At 42.5% G+C, this 15,806-nt stretch overlaps 1 protein-coding gene across 1 annotated transcript in view; it reads right to left on the minus strand.

Moving 5' to 3' along the window:
* The window catches only part of LOC106086659 (uncharacterized), a 243,113-nt gene that overhangs the window by 182,151 nt on the left and 45,156 nt on the right, over positions 1 to 15,806 (minus strand). Inside the window, exon 2 of the mRNA XM_059369555.1 lies at positions 10,625 to 10,782. The gene's annotated coding sequence lies outside the window, so the exon portion shown is untranslated. The remainder of the gene's footprint in view (positions 1 to 10,624; positions 10,783 to 15,806) is intronic.

Below are 15,806 nucleotides of genomic sequence, written 5' to 3' on the forward strand. Positions count from 1 at the left end.
TGGCTTAACTGGACACATGTTGTCATATCTAAACTTTGCTTTTGGTTAGCTGCTTTTATGGGGGTAACGCCTTTTAGCTACCAATTGGTCAGGTTCAGTGGATGATTCCATATCGTTGTCGCTCCACTTGCTGCCGCATTCTTAGTTGACTTTTTTTGCTTTATGTTGCAGTTTGTTTTTATACCCTTCACCATAGGATGGGGGTATACTAATTTCGTCATTCTGTTTGTAACTACTCGAAATATTCATGATATTTTATGTCGATCTAGCCATGTCCGTCCGTATGTACGTCCGTCTGTCCGTCCGTCAGTCCGTCCGTCTGTCGAAAGCACGCCAACTTTCGATGGAGTAAAGCTAGCCGCGTGAAATTTCGCACAAATACTTCTTATTAGTGTAGATCAGTTGGGATTGTAAATGGGCTATACCGGTCCATGTTTTGACATAGCTGCCATATAAACCGATCTTGGGTCTTGACTTCTTGAGCCTCTAGAGGGCGCAATTCATATCCGATTGGAATGAAATTTTTGCACGACGTGTTTTGTTATGATATCCAACAACTGTGTTAAGTATGGTTCAAATCGGTTCACAACCTGATATAGCTGCCATATAAACCGATCTTGGGTCTTGACTTCTCGAGCCTCTAGAGGGCGCAATTCTTATCCGATTGGAAAGAAATTCTGCACGACGCGTCTTGTTATGATATCCAACAACTGTGCCAAATCGGTCTATAACCTGATGTAGCTGCCATATAAGCCGATCTTGGGTCTTGATTTCTTGAGCCTCTAGAGGACGCAATTGTTATCCGACGGATCCTCTCATGACCATCCACATATGTGTCTATTATGGTCTGAATCGGTCTATAGCCTGATACAGCTCCCAAATAAATCAATCTCTCTATTTTACTTCTTGTTTTGCCTAAGAAGAGATGCCAGGAAAAGAACTCGGCAAATGCGATCCATGGTGGAGGGTACATAAGATTCGGCCCGGCCGAACTTTGCACGCTTTTACTTGTTTTTTTTTTTTTGCACACTTACTCACTCACACTTTAATGGCAAGGATGTGGGCAGGGAACGATAAGATCTTAGCTTAAAAATGGACTACAAGTCCAGTCTTGAGTGCAAGAGCCACACTTGGCCACTATCAGACATGTGGTGGGTGGGTGTTTTTCTCTTCGCTTGCCGTAATTGACCATAACTTTGCCCGGCCTAGGTGTGAATGTATGCGAAACGTAAAGTCGTGGTGAATCTGTGACTATAGAATTACAATTGCGGAACATTGAACCATTTGTTATCGGCTATAATTGCCACACTTTCCCGCCATAGTGCTAACAATCGCATTTTTTGCTCAAGTGTTTTTTTTTCTTGCCGCCGTTCAGTGAACTTGGAGTTTTAGTTGTAATTTAAAAGACTAGGCGTTTTTATGCAAAGTTTTCCAGTTAGAGATGAATGTTTTTGAAACTTGGTTTGGTTATGTAGAAAATGTAAAGAATTAAGAATTACCAGAAAGAATCGCATAATTTGTTCGCCGATTTGGCTTTAATACATCTATTCTTATCCGATTTGGCTGAAATTTTGTACGAGATGTTTGGTTATGGCTTCCAACTACTGTGCGTAGTATATACAAGTCGGGTTATAATCTGATATAGCTGCCATACAAATCGATCTCCCGATTATAATTCTTGGGCCTTTAGGAGGCACAACTTCAGCAACTGACGCTTGGATAAAAATGCCAATACTAAACTGCTGCTCAAGCAGGCAAGATCTTCGTGTGTCAATGTGCTTAGGAGCAAAAAATTTCTATACAAACAGCGTCTGCGTACTAAGGTTCTTCCATCTACACGAGAAAGTAAGAGCTTTTGGTCGTTCGTGAAAAGGGTAAAGGGTAGTTCTTCATCTATTCCAACTCTTCTTAAGTATGATCAAACGTTCACTGACCCGGTTGATAAGGCTAACCTGTTGGCTGATATATTTGCAGGGAACTCTTCCCTGCCGGATAGCAATCAACCACTCGCCTCAATCGAAAATGTAACTGGCGTCATGCCCCAAATATTTTTTCGAACTCGTGGAGTTAAAATGGTTCTCAAGAATCTAGACTTAAATAAATCCCCAGGTCGAGATGGCATATCAATACTTGTCTTAGGCATGTGTTCTTCGACTCTCGCTCGTCCATTACGCAACCTTTTTAATCTTGCTTACCGTGCGGTAGTCTTCCCTGCGCGTTGGAAAGTTGCGAACGTTCAGCCAATACCTAAGAAGGGTTAGGCAAACAACCCTGCGAATGATCGGCTAATTGCGATATGCTCCGCTCTCTCCAAGGTCATAGAGAGCATGGTTTATCACCATCTTGTAGGGTATTTAAAGTCTAATGGCCTCCTTTGCGACCATCAATATGGGTTCCGCAGAAATCGCTCTACGGGCGACCTCATGGCACTTCTGTCGGAACGTTGGAGTTGCTCAATCCATCAGTTCGGTGGCTCTGGATATCTCCAAGGTATTTGATAGGGTTTGGCATGGTGCACTACCATCAAAGCCTGTCGCATTTGGTGTCGGTAATGGCTTCGTTCGATTTATTTCGAGCTTTCTCAGAGTTCGCACTATTCGAGTCGTTATAGATGGGTTCTCATCCAATGAGCATAAATTGACCGCAGGTGTACCCCAGGGCTCTGCTCTTTCTCCTTCTCTTTGTCTAATTTTTATCAACGATATGTTGGGTCAGACATCGAATCCGATCTACTCATTTGCGGAGATGAAAGTAGTCTCTGTCATTCGTACTCATTCGACCATAGGCCGAGTCTTCGAGAGATTGAGGACAAGAGGCTTGTTATGGACGATACACTCTGCCAGGATTTGTTGGCCTTTTCTGAGTGGGGTCGAATGAATCGAGATTTTAATGCACGGATGACTCAGTGCCGCTTGTTGTCACATAAACAATTCGCTGACCCATTACGCTCATCTTTGTCTATCAACGGTGTAGATGTTGAGCAATCAGAAGCTCTTGATATTCTGGGCATGAAAATACAAAGTGATGTCCGTTGGGCTAAACATGTATTCGAAGTGTCCAAAGAAGCATTCAAGGTCTTAAACTTCCTTAAATGGTGTAAGAATTACTTCACTCCCTCTGATCTTCGTAACATCTATACCACTTTCATAAGGCCGGAAATGGAGTACAACTCATACGTATGGGCTGGAGCTTCAAAGTCATCCCTGGAGCTACTGGACCGTGTACAGAGGAGAGCGATGGCGTTGATTGGGGACAGAAGGGTATCCAACTTTATTGCCTCCCTTGAAGATCGTCGCAATGTGGGTTATTTGACGCTGTTCTATCGGTACTTTCATGGTGTGTGTGTCCTGATGTAAGGATGTATGTCAGGGATACTAGACATTTCAGAAACTCACACCCATTTGTAATGCATAATGCATCGCTCAATGCAATATAGAGAGAATTCTTATTTCGCCCGAACCGTTGGTATGTGGAATCGACTTCCGGCTAATGTTTGTCCCACCCACATTTAAAAATTTAAAAAATATGTCAATAAGCACTATATCCGTTCAGCCGGCAAGCCATCGGCTCCTGCTGTTTTATTGTTATTGAGCCTGGTTACTGCCACGTGGACTTCTGGTTAAGTGATACACATTCTTTACCATCATCAGGGATTGTTTCTACCATCATCTGATGCCAACAGCTGGGAAAATTGTTCTTTCCATATCCTCAGCACACTGTTCATATCAGCTACCGGATTTAATTCTGTCTCTGCAGGAAGATGTGTCTATACCATAGCCACCTGTTGGATGTTTTACTCTTTGGCTTGGCTTTGAACTTCATTCTAGCTCTTGAACATCTCGATTCGCTTACACTCGCGTCTTTTTATTTCCTTTTTCTTCCTGCGAAAGAGACGTTTCTCCGCTCTCCTTTTCTCTCGATACCTCTTCTTCGCCTGCGGCGTTACTACGGAATGTAATGTTGCCCTGTATGCAGCATTCTTGGCTTCAGTAGCTTATTGGCACTGCGGGTCGAGCCAGGGGTTCCTTGGGGTAGGCTTTTGGTACCCAAGGACGGATGGTTTTGGATTTTGGCACTACTGGTCGTGCCAGGGATTCCTTGGGGTAGGCTTTTGGTACCCAAGTACGGATGATGCGGCTCTTTTCAAGGAGTGGGCATTGGTTTACCATTGCGCTGCTATACTATCGCTTTCTTCAGGCAATTAGGTCAGACGAGTGCAGTATGCCGTTGCCACCTTTTGCGTTTGCAGCTTTTTGATGTCCAGCATCCGTGCAGGGTCTGATCGTACGTTTCTCGCCATACTAAGACGTGTGTGAATCTTTGCTGCAACAAGGTACTGATGCGAATTGATGTTCGCCCCTCGGATCGATTGTACTTTTAACAAGCTGGTTGGATGCTTTCCATCTATCACAACATGATATATTTGGTTTCTCGTGTTTTGATCGGGTGACAGTCGTGTGGCCGTGTGTATCCTTCGATGTTGGAATCTGGTGCTGCTTACCGCCATGTTCTTGACCGCGGCGAAGTCTATTAACGTCAATCCATTATCGAAAGTTTCTTTGTGTGGACTAAATTTTCCAACTGTTGCGCTTAAAATATTTCTCTTTCCCTATTTTTGCATTAAAATAAAATCTCGCAGAAGGATTATAATATCATGGGGGGATAGTGGTCATATTCTCTTTCTAGGCTCTCGTAGAAAATATCATTGGACTATTCCTCATTGTCTTCAGTCGGAGGATGGGCGCAAATAAGACTGATGTTGTCATAGAAACCATGCTTTTTGGGCACTTTTTTCCCGCAATTGGAGGCCGCCATGTCTGCCTATGACGCTGAACGCCAGGGTTCGAATCCTGGCGAGACCATCAGAGAAAGTTTTCAGCGGTGGTTTTCCCTCCTAATGCTGGCAACATTTGTGAGGTACTATGACATGTAAAACTTCTCTCCAAAGAGGTGTCGCACTGCGACACGCCTTTCGGACTCGGCTATAAAAAGGAGGTCCCTTATCATGAGCTTACAATTTGAATCGGACTGCACTCATTGATATGTGAGAAGTTTGCCCCTGTTCCTTAGTGGAATGTTCATGGACAAAATTTGCAATTTGTCATATTGTAGAAACCAACTCCCTGAATAAGCGCGACATAAAGCCATTACGGTGGCTATGCCAATTTGACCGCAACTTGTTTCATTTTATTTAAACAAATTTGAGGGGTGAACTTTTAAAATCCCCTACCTTGCAGTACAGGTTTTCATCCGCCAAAATAAAAATCTTCAAATCTGATGAAAAAAACAAATCGAATCATAGCAAAGAGGCTATTTAATTGCTTTTAGACCACCAAATGCGATGAATAAAAGCAATTAAAATAAATCCAATTAGATTTCGGGACACATCCACATCCCACTAAACGATCATCCCAAGATGGTATCTAAAATACAGGTGCGGAAATTCCACTACGTTTACCTTATCCATTAAAATCTGGCCGAAAGAATCTAAACCACACACACACACACAAAAACTTTGGCAAATCATTAGGAAACCATTAACTTAAGTAGGGGGAGGAGATGGTGGTGGGGTAATCATCGCAATTTGCGATATGCTGTTTACACATTTACAATTTTCCAGGCTACATGCCTGTTAGCATGAAAACACCATGCGCCTGGACCGCACCAAAAACAGCTCTGGTATGATGGCTTCTACAACTACACGCAATAAAACACAATTCCTTAACAGTTTAGTGCTCAGCGGCTGGGTTTGAACTTATATTGCTGTCTTTGGCGAAGAAAAAAAAAACATGGATTTTTAGCTCATAAAATAGCCAAAGTGGTGGTATAGCATCACCAATAAACATTCGCCATAGCCTAGTTTGGCTTAAAGCCTCCGCCAGAAGCTTCTAAAAACTCCACAGCAACAGTGATGTATGCTTGGGGAGTTTTTTGATTGTAGTGCACAGTGCATTCTTCTTTTTATTCTCAGACTACAATTATTGGACAGCAGTCATAACTTTAACACTGAAACTACCATAAATGTGGACGTACTTTGGTGGAGGCGCATTTCCAGTTGTATTGTACAGGTAGCCAATGAGCAGTCCAAGAATACAACACATCCCATTTTAAACGGCAGTTATAAAAATTTTATTTTATTTTCCATTATTCACACTTTTCGGTATGTTGACTGCATGTGTCTAAGCTGTGGCTATTAAGGAATAGTTATGAACAAACCAATTACATTGGGTTAAATGTTTGCATAGTTTAGTGAAGGGGCCACAATCGGAGATGATCTCTTTACGATTTGTTTAACGTTGTTTAAGGCAATTATATTACATTCTAACTAACTAAGTAACAGTTTTATGGTATTTAAGAAGTAAAAACAGTGTTGTGTTTAGGCTGACTTATAATATGCGCATTCCAAGTAATAAAATGAAGCGATTGAACTTTATGGAGAAATAAATCGCAATATTCGCATATACTCATCAAAATTGGGCAACAAAGTGTGATGTAGGCGTTTGAAATTAGCAATGCGTTAGGAGGGTTACCAATAAAAATATACATTGAATTAGTAGCCAAGAATAATGGCGAGACGTTTCCCATTAACATTCCATTAAGGAAAAGGCAATACTTCTCCCATATCTATGAGTTCAGTCCGGTTAAAGTTTTGAGCTCAATGATAAGGGACCTCCGATTTTACTATACCTTTGTTTCTCATAGTAGTTCTCATAGTTTTCCGGGGGCGGGTTACTGGCCCAGCGCCCCAACCGCATGGGTTTTGTGGGATTGCTCATGTATCCTTCGTTGTGGCGAGCCGCTTGCTCCAAGATCCGACGCTCGCCTCCAGCCGCCCCTAACCTGGGAACAGACGCTGATGTTGACTATTGGTTATTTGAAGGCGCCAATAACTCGCATTGCCATCTCGAGTATCATTGGCACTCAGTATTTAATTAAGAACCAGTGCCACCTGACTCCTCACAGAGACTCTCCTCTCGAAAATCGCTGACTGGCCGCGGTCGCATTTGCAGCTACTCCGCATAAAAACGGAGCTTTCCACCATCCGCAACCTATGGACGCGCCCGGTAGCTTTCAGCTAAGCATCCCGTGGTAACGATGGACTGGTGTCCATCCACAAGTCGAAGCTCAAAGTTCCAGCCTGTGTGATGCTCATAGTTACCCCGTGTCGGCCGGGATAAGGGGCCTCCATATTTATTCCGAATCCAAACGGAGTGCCGCATAGCGACACCACTTGGTAGAGAAGTTTTAACATGGCAGGATACCTCACAAATGTAGCTAGCATTAGTAAGGGGATATCCGCTGAAAAATTTTCTGATGTTTGCACTGGGATTTGAGCCCAGGCGTTCGGCGTCATAGGTAAACATGCAAAATCGTATATTCTCAACATAAAATATCGCCATCAACAAACTCTCCACACAGATCGGACTTCAATGTTCTAGCCTTTGTGGTGCTTACAGCTATCCCATCCCATCCCATCCCATCCCATCCCATCCCATCCCATCCCATCCCATCCCATCCCATCCCATCCCATCCCATCCCATCCCATCCCATCCCATCCCATCCCATCCCATCCCATCCCATCCTATCCTATCCCATCCTATCCTATCCTATCCCATCCCATCCCATCCCATCCCATCCCATCCCATCCCATCCCATCCCATCCCATCCCATCCCATCCCATCCCATCCCATCCCATCCCATCCCATCCCATCCCATCCCATCCCATCCCATCCCATCCCATCCCATCCCATCCCATCCCATCCCATCCCATCCCATCCCATCCCATCCCATCCCATCCCATCCCATCCCATCCCATCCCATCCCATCCCATCCCATCCCATCCCATCCCATCCCATCCCATCCCATCCCATCCCATCCCATCCCATCCCATCCCATCCCATCCCATCCCATCCCATCCCACATCCCATCCCATCCCATCCCATCCCATCCCATCCCATCCCATCCCATCCCATCCCATCCCATCCCATCCCATCCCATCCCATCCTATCCCATCCCATCCCATCCCATCCCATCCCATCCCATCCCATCCCATCCCATCCCATCCCATCCCATCCCATCCCATTCCATTTCATTTCATTTCATTTCATTCCGTTCCATTCCACTCCATCCCATCCCATCCCATCCCATCCCATCCCATCCCATCCCATCCCATCCCATCCCATCCCATCCCATCCCATCCCATCCCATCCCATCCCATCCCATCCCATCCCATCCCATCCCATCCCATCCCATCCCATCCCATCCCATCCCATCCCATCCCATCCCATCCCATCCCATCCCATCCCATCCCATCCCATCCCATCCCATCCCATCCCATCCCATCCCGTCCCATCCCATCCCATCCCATCCCATCCCATTCCATTTCATTTCATTTCATTTCATTTCATTCCGTTCCATTCCACTCCATCCCATCCCATCCCATCCCATCCCGTCCCGTCATGTCCCGACCCATCCCGTCCCGTCCTGCCAGCATTAGTAAGTGGATAATCGCTGAAAATTTTTCTGATGTTCGCACTGGGATTAGAGCCCAGGCGTTTGGCGTCATAAGCAAACATGGCCTCCACGCAAAATCGTATGTACTCAACATAACATATAGCCTTCAACAAAGTCTCCACACAGATCGGTCTTCAATATTCCAGCCTGTGTAGTGCTTACAGCTATCCCGTCCCGCCCCACCCAAGGGAAGCTCGACGGGCACAGTACTGCATGAGGTTGTGAGGACCATTGAGTGGTCCATAGGGCATAGGCTATCCTGGGAGCTTTCATGCATAGAAGGTGCCTTCAACAACATGGGTACTTTGGCAATAGTTGATGCTCTGCGTAACTTTGGCGTGAAACTATGTATTCCACAGGGACTGGATACCAAGCTGCAGGGCAGAATTATAAACGCTACAATGGGCAACTGCATGTTGTCAAAGCACGTTGATCGATTATTATCAACGAGTTATTTGTCTGACTTGACTGCATGAGGATCAAAGTGGTTCAATATGCGGGCGATGTGACTCGTCTCGTCTCTGACATGTTTCCGTACGTTTTGATTGGCATCATCACTGAATACCATGGCCACTAGTAGTAGTCTTAGAATGGACCCTAAGAACGGATACGGCGTAATTCGTCTCAAAAATCATATGTTTTTATCTGCCACGGCTTTGGGGTTAAGAGATCACATTGTATGCTAAACTATCATGGAGACGTAACATGGAACATCACATCGTGGGATAAAACCGAAAAAAAACTAGTAAAACATTTGCCGTATTAAAACGAAATCCCATCCTTAAAATGTTGAATGGTTGGAGCTGAGGTGATAGGGAGATCGTGTGTAAAATTTCTAGGCCCTAAGATGTCCAGCGCATTTTGGCAGGCCCCCGAATTTGGTCACCTCGGTATTTCGAAAATTTTTTGTGGCTGCCAAATGAAGAAAATAGTAACAATCATACTTACCATTCCAAATTTCACAGAGAAATCTAAAGCCTTTCTCACACGGCACATTTTTATACCCTACACCACTACTGTGGTACGGGGTATTATAGGTTAGTGCATTTGTTTGTAACACCCAAAAGGAAGAGAGATAGACCCATTGATAAGTATGCCGATCGACTGAGAATAACTTTCTGATTCGGTTTAGCCATGTCCGTCTGTCTGTCTGTCCATGTTAATTTGTGTACAAAGTACAGGACGCACTTTTCATCCGATCGTCTTCAAAGTTGGTATGGGCATGTTTTTCGGCCTAGAGACAAAGCCTATTGAAATTGAAAAAAATCGGTTCAGATTTAAATATATAGCTTTCATATATATGTTCGTCCGATTTGCAGTAATAATGCAATAAAATGGTCATTTGTTAACCGACTCTCTCGAAATTCGATAGGAAGGATTTCCTAACGACTCTCAATATATAAAAATTGATGGGAATCGGCCGAAAAATTAATATTTCCCTAGGAAAACATAAAATGGCCAAATCTACTGAAGAACAGCCACATACCATATAAGAATTACCGATGCATTCCAAAAAAACGGCTGTTTGGAGCGGTTAGTGGGCTGGTATAACATAAGGCGTGATATTCGTGGAAGACAGATTGCTGCCTCGAAAAAGTGGTGCAAAATTGGATCTTACGAATCGCCATTACAACTGGAGCCGCGGGCAACATTTACATGAATTTATTTTTGTTAAAAAGCAAATGACAAAGATCATCATATTATTGGTTCCAATAAAAATTTTGAACATAAGATGTAAATTTGAGAGTTCCATTAGATTAAAAAAAAACTACGCTTCAAAATTCACCCATAAGTTTTTGAGAACTTTAAAAACAAGGGGATTTCGAGGCTGTCTACCTTTAACGGATATGCAAGGCAGTTACCCCAGGAATCACCATCGGAAGGCCGGTGTCCACAATTGTGATGAGGGACAAAACAAATAATGTCCTGGACCGCTAAGAACCGTTACATGCTATTCTATATCTCCTACGTCATTTGGTTTTACATAAAAGTATAGCATTTGGGCTTTCCGCTCGTTTTACAAGCAAAATAAAGTTCGTGTCTTAAGTCTTTTGTATTCTTCAAAGGGGAAATTATAAAAACGTCATATTCGTATATACAATTTACTCACCATGCTTTTATTCTTATCCAAACACCGTTAGAGGCTTTTATATTTACCACGGACTGTAGTAGTTAATCATTTAATGTGCCTCAAGGATACTTATTTTATGTAGAAAATCGCGTTGAAGTTGCAGTTGCTGTCGCACCCCTGGACTCTCAAATCGCGAACTAAAAAAAAGATATAAGCCCAAAAGAAAATAAATGCAGTAGCAATTTCAAACGGGTAGGCAAGACCATAAATCAAAGTGTTATTAAATGAAAAAAAAAAATTAATAATAGAAAAGGATCCGTTGAAAACATGCAATAAAGCCATTTGCAACAAGTAGTTCATTGCAATAGAATTTTGAGTAAACGAGATGGTAAATAAGACCATGCAACGTTAAGGAAGTTTTTCATTTAACAGGCAGCGTAAAATTAAATAAAATTTAATAAATGGAATGAAAATAGTAAAAACGTGTTAAGTTTGGCCGTATCCGAACTTTGGATACCAACCACCATGGATATAGTTATCATCCCATTTTATTATAACTCCACTACTATTGTTGCCCAAAAAGTAATTGCGGATTTTTCATATAGTCGGCGTTGACATATTTTTTCACAGCTTGTGACTTTGTAATTGCATTCTTTCTTCTGTCAGTTATCAGCTGTTACTTTCAGCTTGCTTTAGAAAAAAAGTGTAAAAAAAAGTATATTTGATTAAAGTTCATTCATGCATTTACTTTGTTTTAAAAAATCCGCAATTACTTTTTGGGCAACCCAATAAATACAGTCCGAACCGAAATATATGTGAGTCGAATATCGGGGGGCTAAAAACAACTCACTGTTTCAAATTTCAGCGAAATCGGATAATAAATAAAGCATTTTTGTGCTTCAGACCCTTTATCGGCAGATCGGTCTATATGGCAGCTATATCCAAATATGATCCGACATGGCCCGTTTAAGGACTTAGCCTATGTGCAGCAAAAAGACGTATCTATGCCAAATTTCAGCTCAATATCTCACTTTTTGAAGGCTATAGAGTGATTGCAACAGACGGACGGACAGACACACACACGGACATCATTTAATTGCCTTAGAATTTTACAACGATCCGAAATTTATGTATTTTGTAGGGTCGGAAATGGATATTTCGATGTGTTGCAAACGGAATGACTAAATAAATATACCCCCTATCCTATGGTGATGGGTATAACAAGTAAGAAGGCTTTAAGTTCGGTCGGGCCAAACTTTGGATACCCCAACCTCGTACTTTAAATTGAGGGATCGGTATATATGGCAGCAATATCCAAATTTGAACCGATCTGGGTCATAATGCACACTTGTGTCAAAAAACCTAACACAGCTCACTGTGCGAAATTTCAGCGAAATCGATTAAAAATTGTGGCTTTTATGGGTCCAAGAACTAAAATTGGGAGATCGGTATGTATGGCAGCTATATACAAATATAGCCCGATTTGGACGGTGTTCGGTACGAGAGGCCCAACACAACCTATTGTGATATATTGGGTTGCCCAAAAAGTAATTGCGGATTTTTTAAAAGAAAGTAAATGCATTTTTAATAAAACTTAGAATGAACTTTAATCAAATATACTTTTTTTACACTTTTTTTCTAAAGCAAGCTAAAAGTAACAGCTGATAACTGACAAAAGAAAGAATGCAATTACAGAGTCACAAGCTGTGAAAAAATTTGTCAACGCCGACTATATGAAAAACCCGCAATTACTTTTTGGGCAACTCAATATTTCAGCGAAATCGTTCGGTAAATTTACAATAAATGAGCCTAAAACCTCAAATCAAAATATCGGTATATATGGGAGCTAAAACCAAATTTGGGCTAATCAGGACCGTACAGAACAGATTTTTCAATGGGCCTATCACAATTGCCGAATTTCAACTAAATCGGAAAATAAATGCACCTTTTATGGGCCCAAAACCCTATGTCGAGAGACTGGTATATATGGCAAGTATACCCAAATCTGGACTGATATGGGCCGTATTAAACAATGTCGTCGAAGAGTCTAGAACAACTCGCACTCAAAATATTTCATCGGATAACAAAGGTGGCTTTAATGGGCTTAAGACCTTACTGAATACAGTAAGCCAGGGTGCAACCCTGAACGCCCAGCTTTGCAATATGATATTTAAACCCACTACCATAGGATGGACGGCACACCTTACAAGTCATTCCGTTTGTAACACTTTGAAATATTTACCTGAGGCCCTATAAGGTACATATATTCTTGATGGTCTTGACATTCTCCGTCGATCTAATCATGCCCGTCTGTCGAAATCTCCATAGCATTCGAACGAATGAAGATAATCGCTTGAAATTTTGGACGGATATTTCACCAGCGCAGAGGTTAGCATGTCCGTCTATGACGCTGAACGCCTGGGTTCGAATCCTGGCGAGACCATCATAAAAAAAATTCAACGGTTGTTAACCCCTCCTAATACTGGCGACATTTGTGAGGTACTATGCCATGTAAAAACGTCTACCCAAAGAGGAGTCGAACTGCGGCACGCCATTCGGACTCGGCTATAAAAAGGAGGCTCCTTATTATAGAGCTTAAAATTTGAATCGGACAGCACTCATTGATATATTAGAAGTTTGCCCCTGTTCCTTGTTGGAATGTTCATGGCCAGATTTGCATTTGCTTTACTTCTTATCGATGTAGGTCGCTGGGAATTGCAAATGGGCCATATTGATTCAGATTTGCATAAAGTCCCCATAAAAACTGAAGTTTTGTCTTCTTAAGCCCCTAGGGACCTCAATTTTCATCTGATTTGGCTGAAATTAAGCACAAACTCCGACTGAACTCTGACTTCCATTATCAGTGCCGAGTATGATCTGAATCGGTCTATAAATTGATATAACCTCCATAAAACCAATCTCAGGCTTCGATTTCTTGAGCCTAATTTGGCTGAAATTTGGCACAAGGACTTCCGTTCTGAATTCCAACATCAATGCGGAGTATGATGCGAATCGGTATATAAACAGATATAACCACCTTACAACCCAAGGCTTGCGTAAGACCATTCATTTCTGCTTCCAAGACACACTAACAATCATAGAGTATTGCAATTCGCTTTAAAATACAACATTGCAAATTGCAAATTTTGACCTTGAACATTCCTCTAAGGAACAGGGGCTAACTTCTCACATATCAATGAGTGCAGTCCGATTTAAGTTTGAGCTCATAACCGAGTCCAAACGGCGAGCCGCAGTGCGACACCTCTTTGGAGAGAAGTTTTTATATGGCAGAGTACCTCACAAATGTTGCCACCATTAGGAGGGGAAAACCATCGTTAAAAACTTTTTCTAATGATCTCGCCAGGATTGAACCCAGGCGTTCAGCGTCATAGGCGGACATGTTTACCTCTGCGCTATGGTGGCCTCCAAATCTGACACCGCCCACTATAAACGAAGCGATTACCCTTAAAATCCAAGTTTTCATAAATCGCTGCCTACGAGAAATACTTCGAATTTTCTGGCCTAACCGTATTCCAAATGAAGAATTGCAAATAAGAACAAACCCTTCCCCTCTCGATGTAGAAATCCGGAAGAGAAAGTTTTCAGCAACAACTGCTGAGTCGTCTTCTGATTCGCCAACCCCACCGCTCCTATAGACTTTTAGTTTCAACTTGTTGAATTATTGAAACCGTGGGATACAACTCCCTCGACATGTTGAGGTCTGCGAGACAGCCGGAGTTTATTACGAATACTGCATGTCTCCGGTCACCATCAGCCTCATCCCATCATCCAGTCGGTGGTTGAAAGATTGGGTTTACATTCCTTTATTCTTCCAAGTATGGATTCAGCATCTGTGGGAATCCTTGGTTTACAAGCATGTACCATTGATCGAGAAGGAATATCTTCTTCTTGACTAAATCTAGTGCTGCACCTGGCCACATCTCACCAATCTTTTTTTAGAGCACAACGATTCATTTTAATTGAGAGTTGATCCCCAAAGAAAATTAGTCGGCATCGGCCCCGATACCAGCCTGCATCTTCACAAACTGGAGGAGACCCAGGAAATTCTGCAAGGACATCAGAGTATACTGATGACAGTTGATTGACTATCCCACTCCAATTATTCCTAGGTATGCAGCCCTGTTTTTCTCCCTTATCGACAACTGCCATCACCAAACTGTATCTAGCGACATTAGCAAAGGCTCTTGGACCCATGTTACTATCGACAACTGCCATCACCAAACTGTCCCTAGCGACATTAGCAAATGCTCTTGGACCCATGTTACTATTGTTACATAGGATACCCTCCAGGCGACCGCAGCCAATTTCCGAATCTAGACGTGTAGTCTTCGCTGCACAGTCTCAGCGAATCCCAGAGCCCAATTTAGGGAGTCTCTCTCCCTATTTGTGAAAGTGTTTAGGATCATTCACACCAAGCCTCTAAATAAACTTGCGAGCGATGCGTCTTTTTTTATTCCAACCTCTCTTGGTTTGACGAGGAAGGCCGATGACCTATGTAAATTTTGGGCATGCGAAAAAAGAATAGGTTCGGCCTTGTCCTTAAGACTCGAACCAGGTGTCTTCGTCAAAACCCTCTGCTTATCAGTCGTCTGTCGGGTAGTGGACCCAGGAGCAGCCTCTCCACCAATCGAGGTTTCAGTAGCAGACAACATCATACAGCTTGATACCACCACCGCAGCTGTTGGGGCTTTGGAGTCCATTCTAAGCCTACTACCGGGCTCTAGATCTGCCGCTCCACTGGAAACAGACGCAGATCATCAACCGCCAAATGGATACCTCTATCGCAAGTATCCTTAAGTGACGTACATTTTTCTTTAAAAATAATGATCTATTACGAGTTACAAAAAAATTCTTACGGATTCTTACAAAAATTCTGCACCACTTAACGGTTTAAATAAAAATTCTATCGATTTAACCATATCTCTCCGTCTATATATCCATCTGACGATTCGAATGAATAAAGATAATTGCTTAAAATTTTTTAATTTATGTAGGCCGTTGGGGATTTCAACTGGGCCATATTGGTTTAAATTTGAATATAGGCCCTATGTAAACTGATCCTCAGTTTTGTCATCTTGAGCTCCTAGAGACCTCAATTTTCATCTGATTTGGCTGAAATTTGGCACTTATTCTGACTGAATTCTGGCTTCCATTATCAGTGCCGAGTATTAACTGAATCGGTCTATAAACTGATGTAGCC

This window comes from Stomoxys calcitrans, chromosome 5 (genome assembly GCF_963082655.1).
Source record: "Stomoxys calcitrans chromosome 5, idStoCalc2.1, whole genome shotgun sequence".
In the NCBI taxonomy this organism is placed as follows: Eukaryota; Metazoa; Arthropoda; class Insecta; order Diptera; family Muscidae; genus Stomoxys; species Stomoxys calcitrans.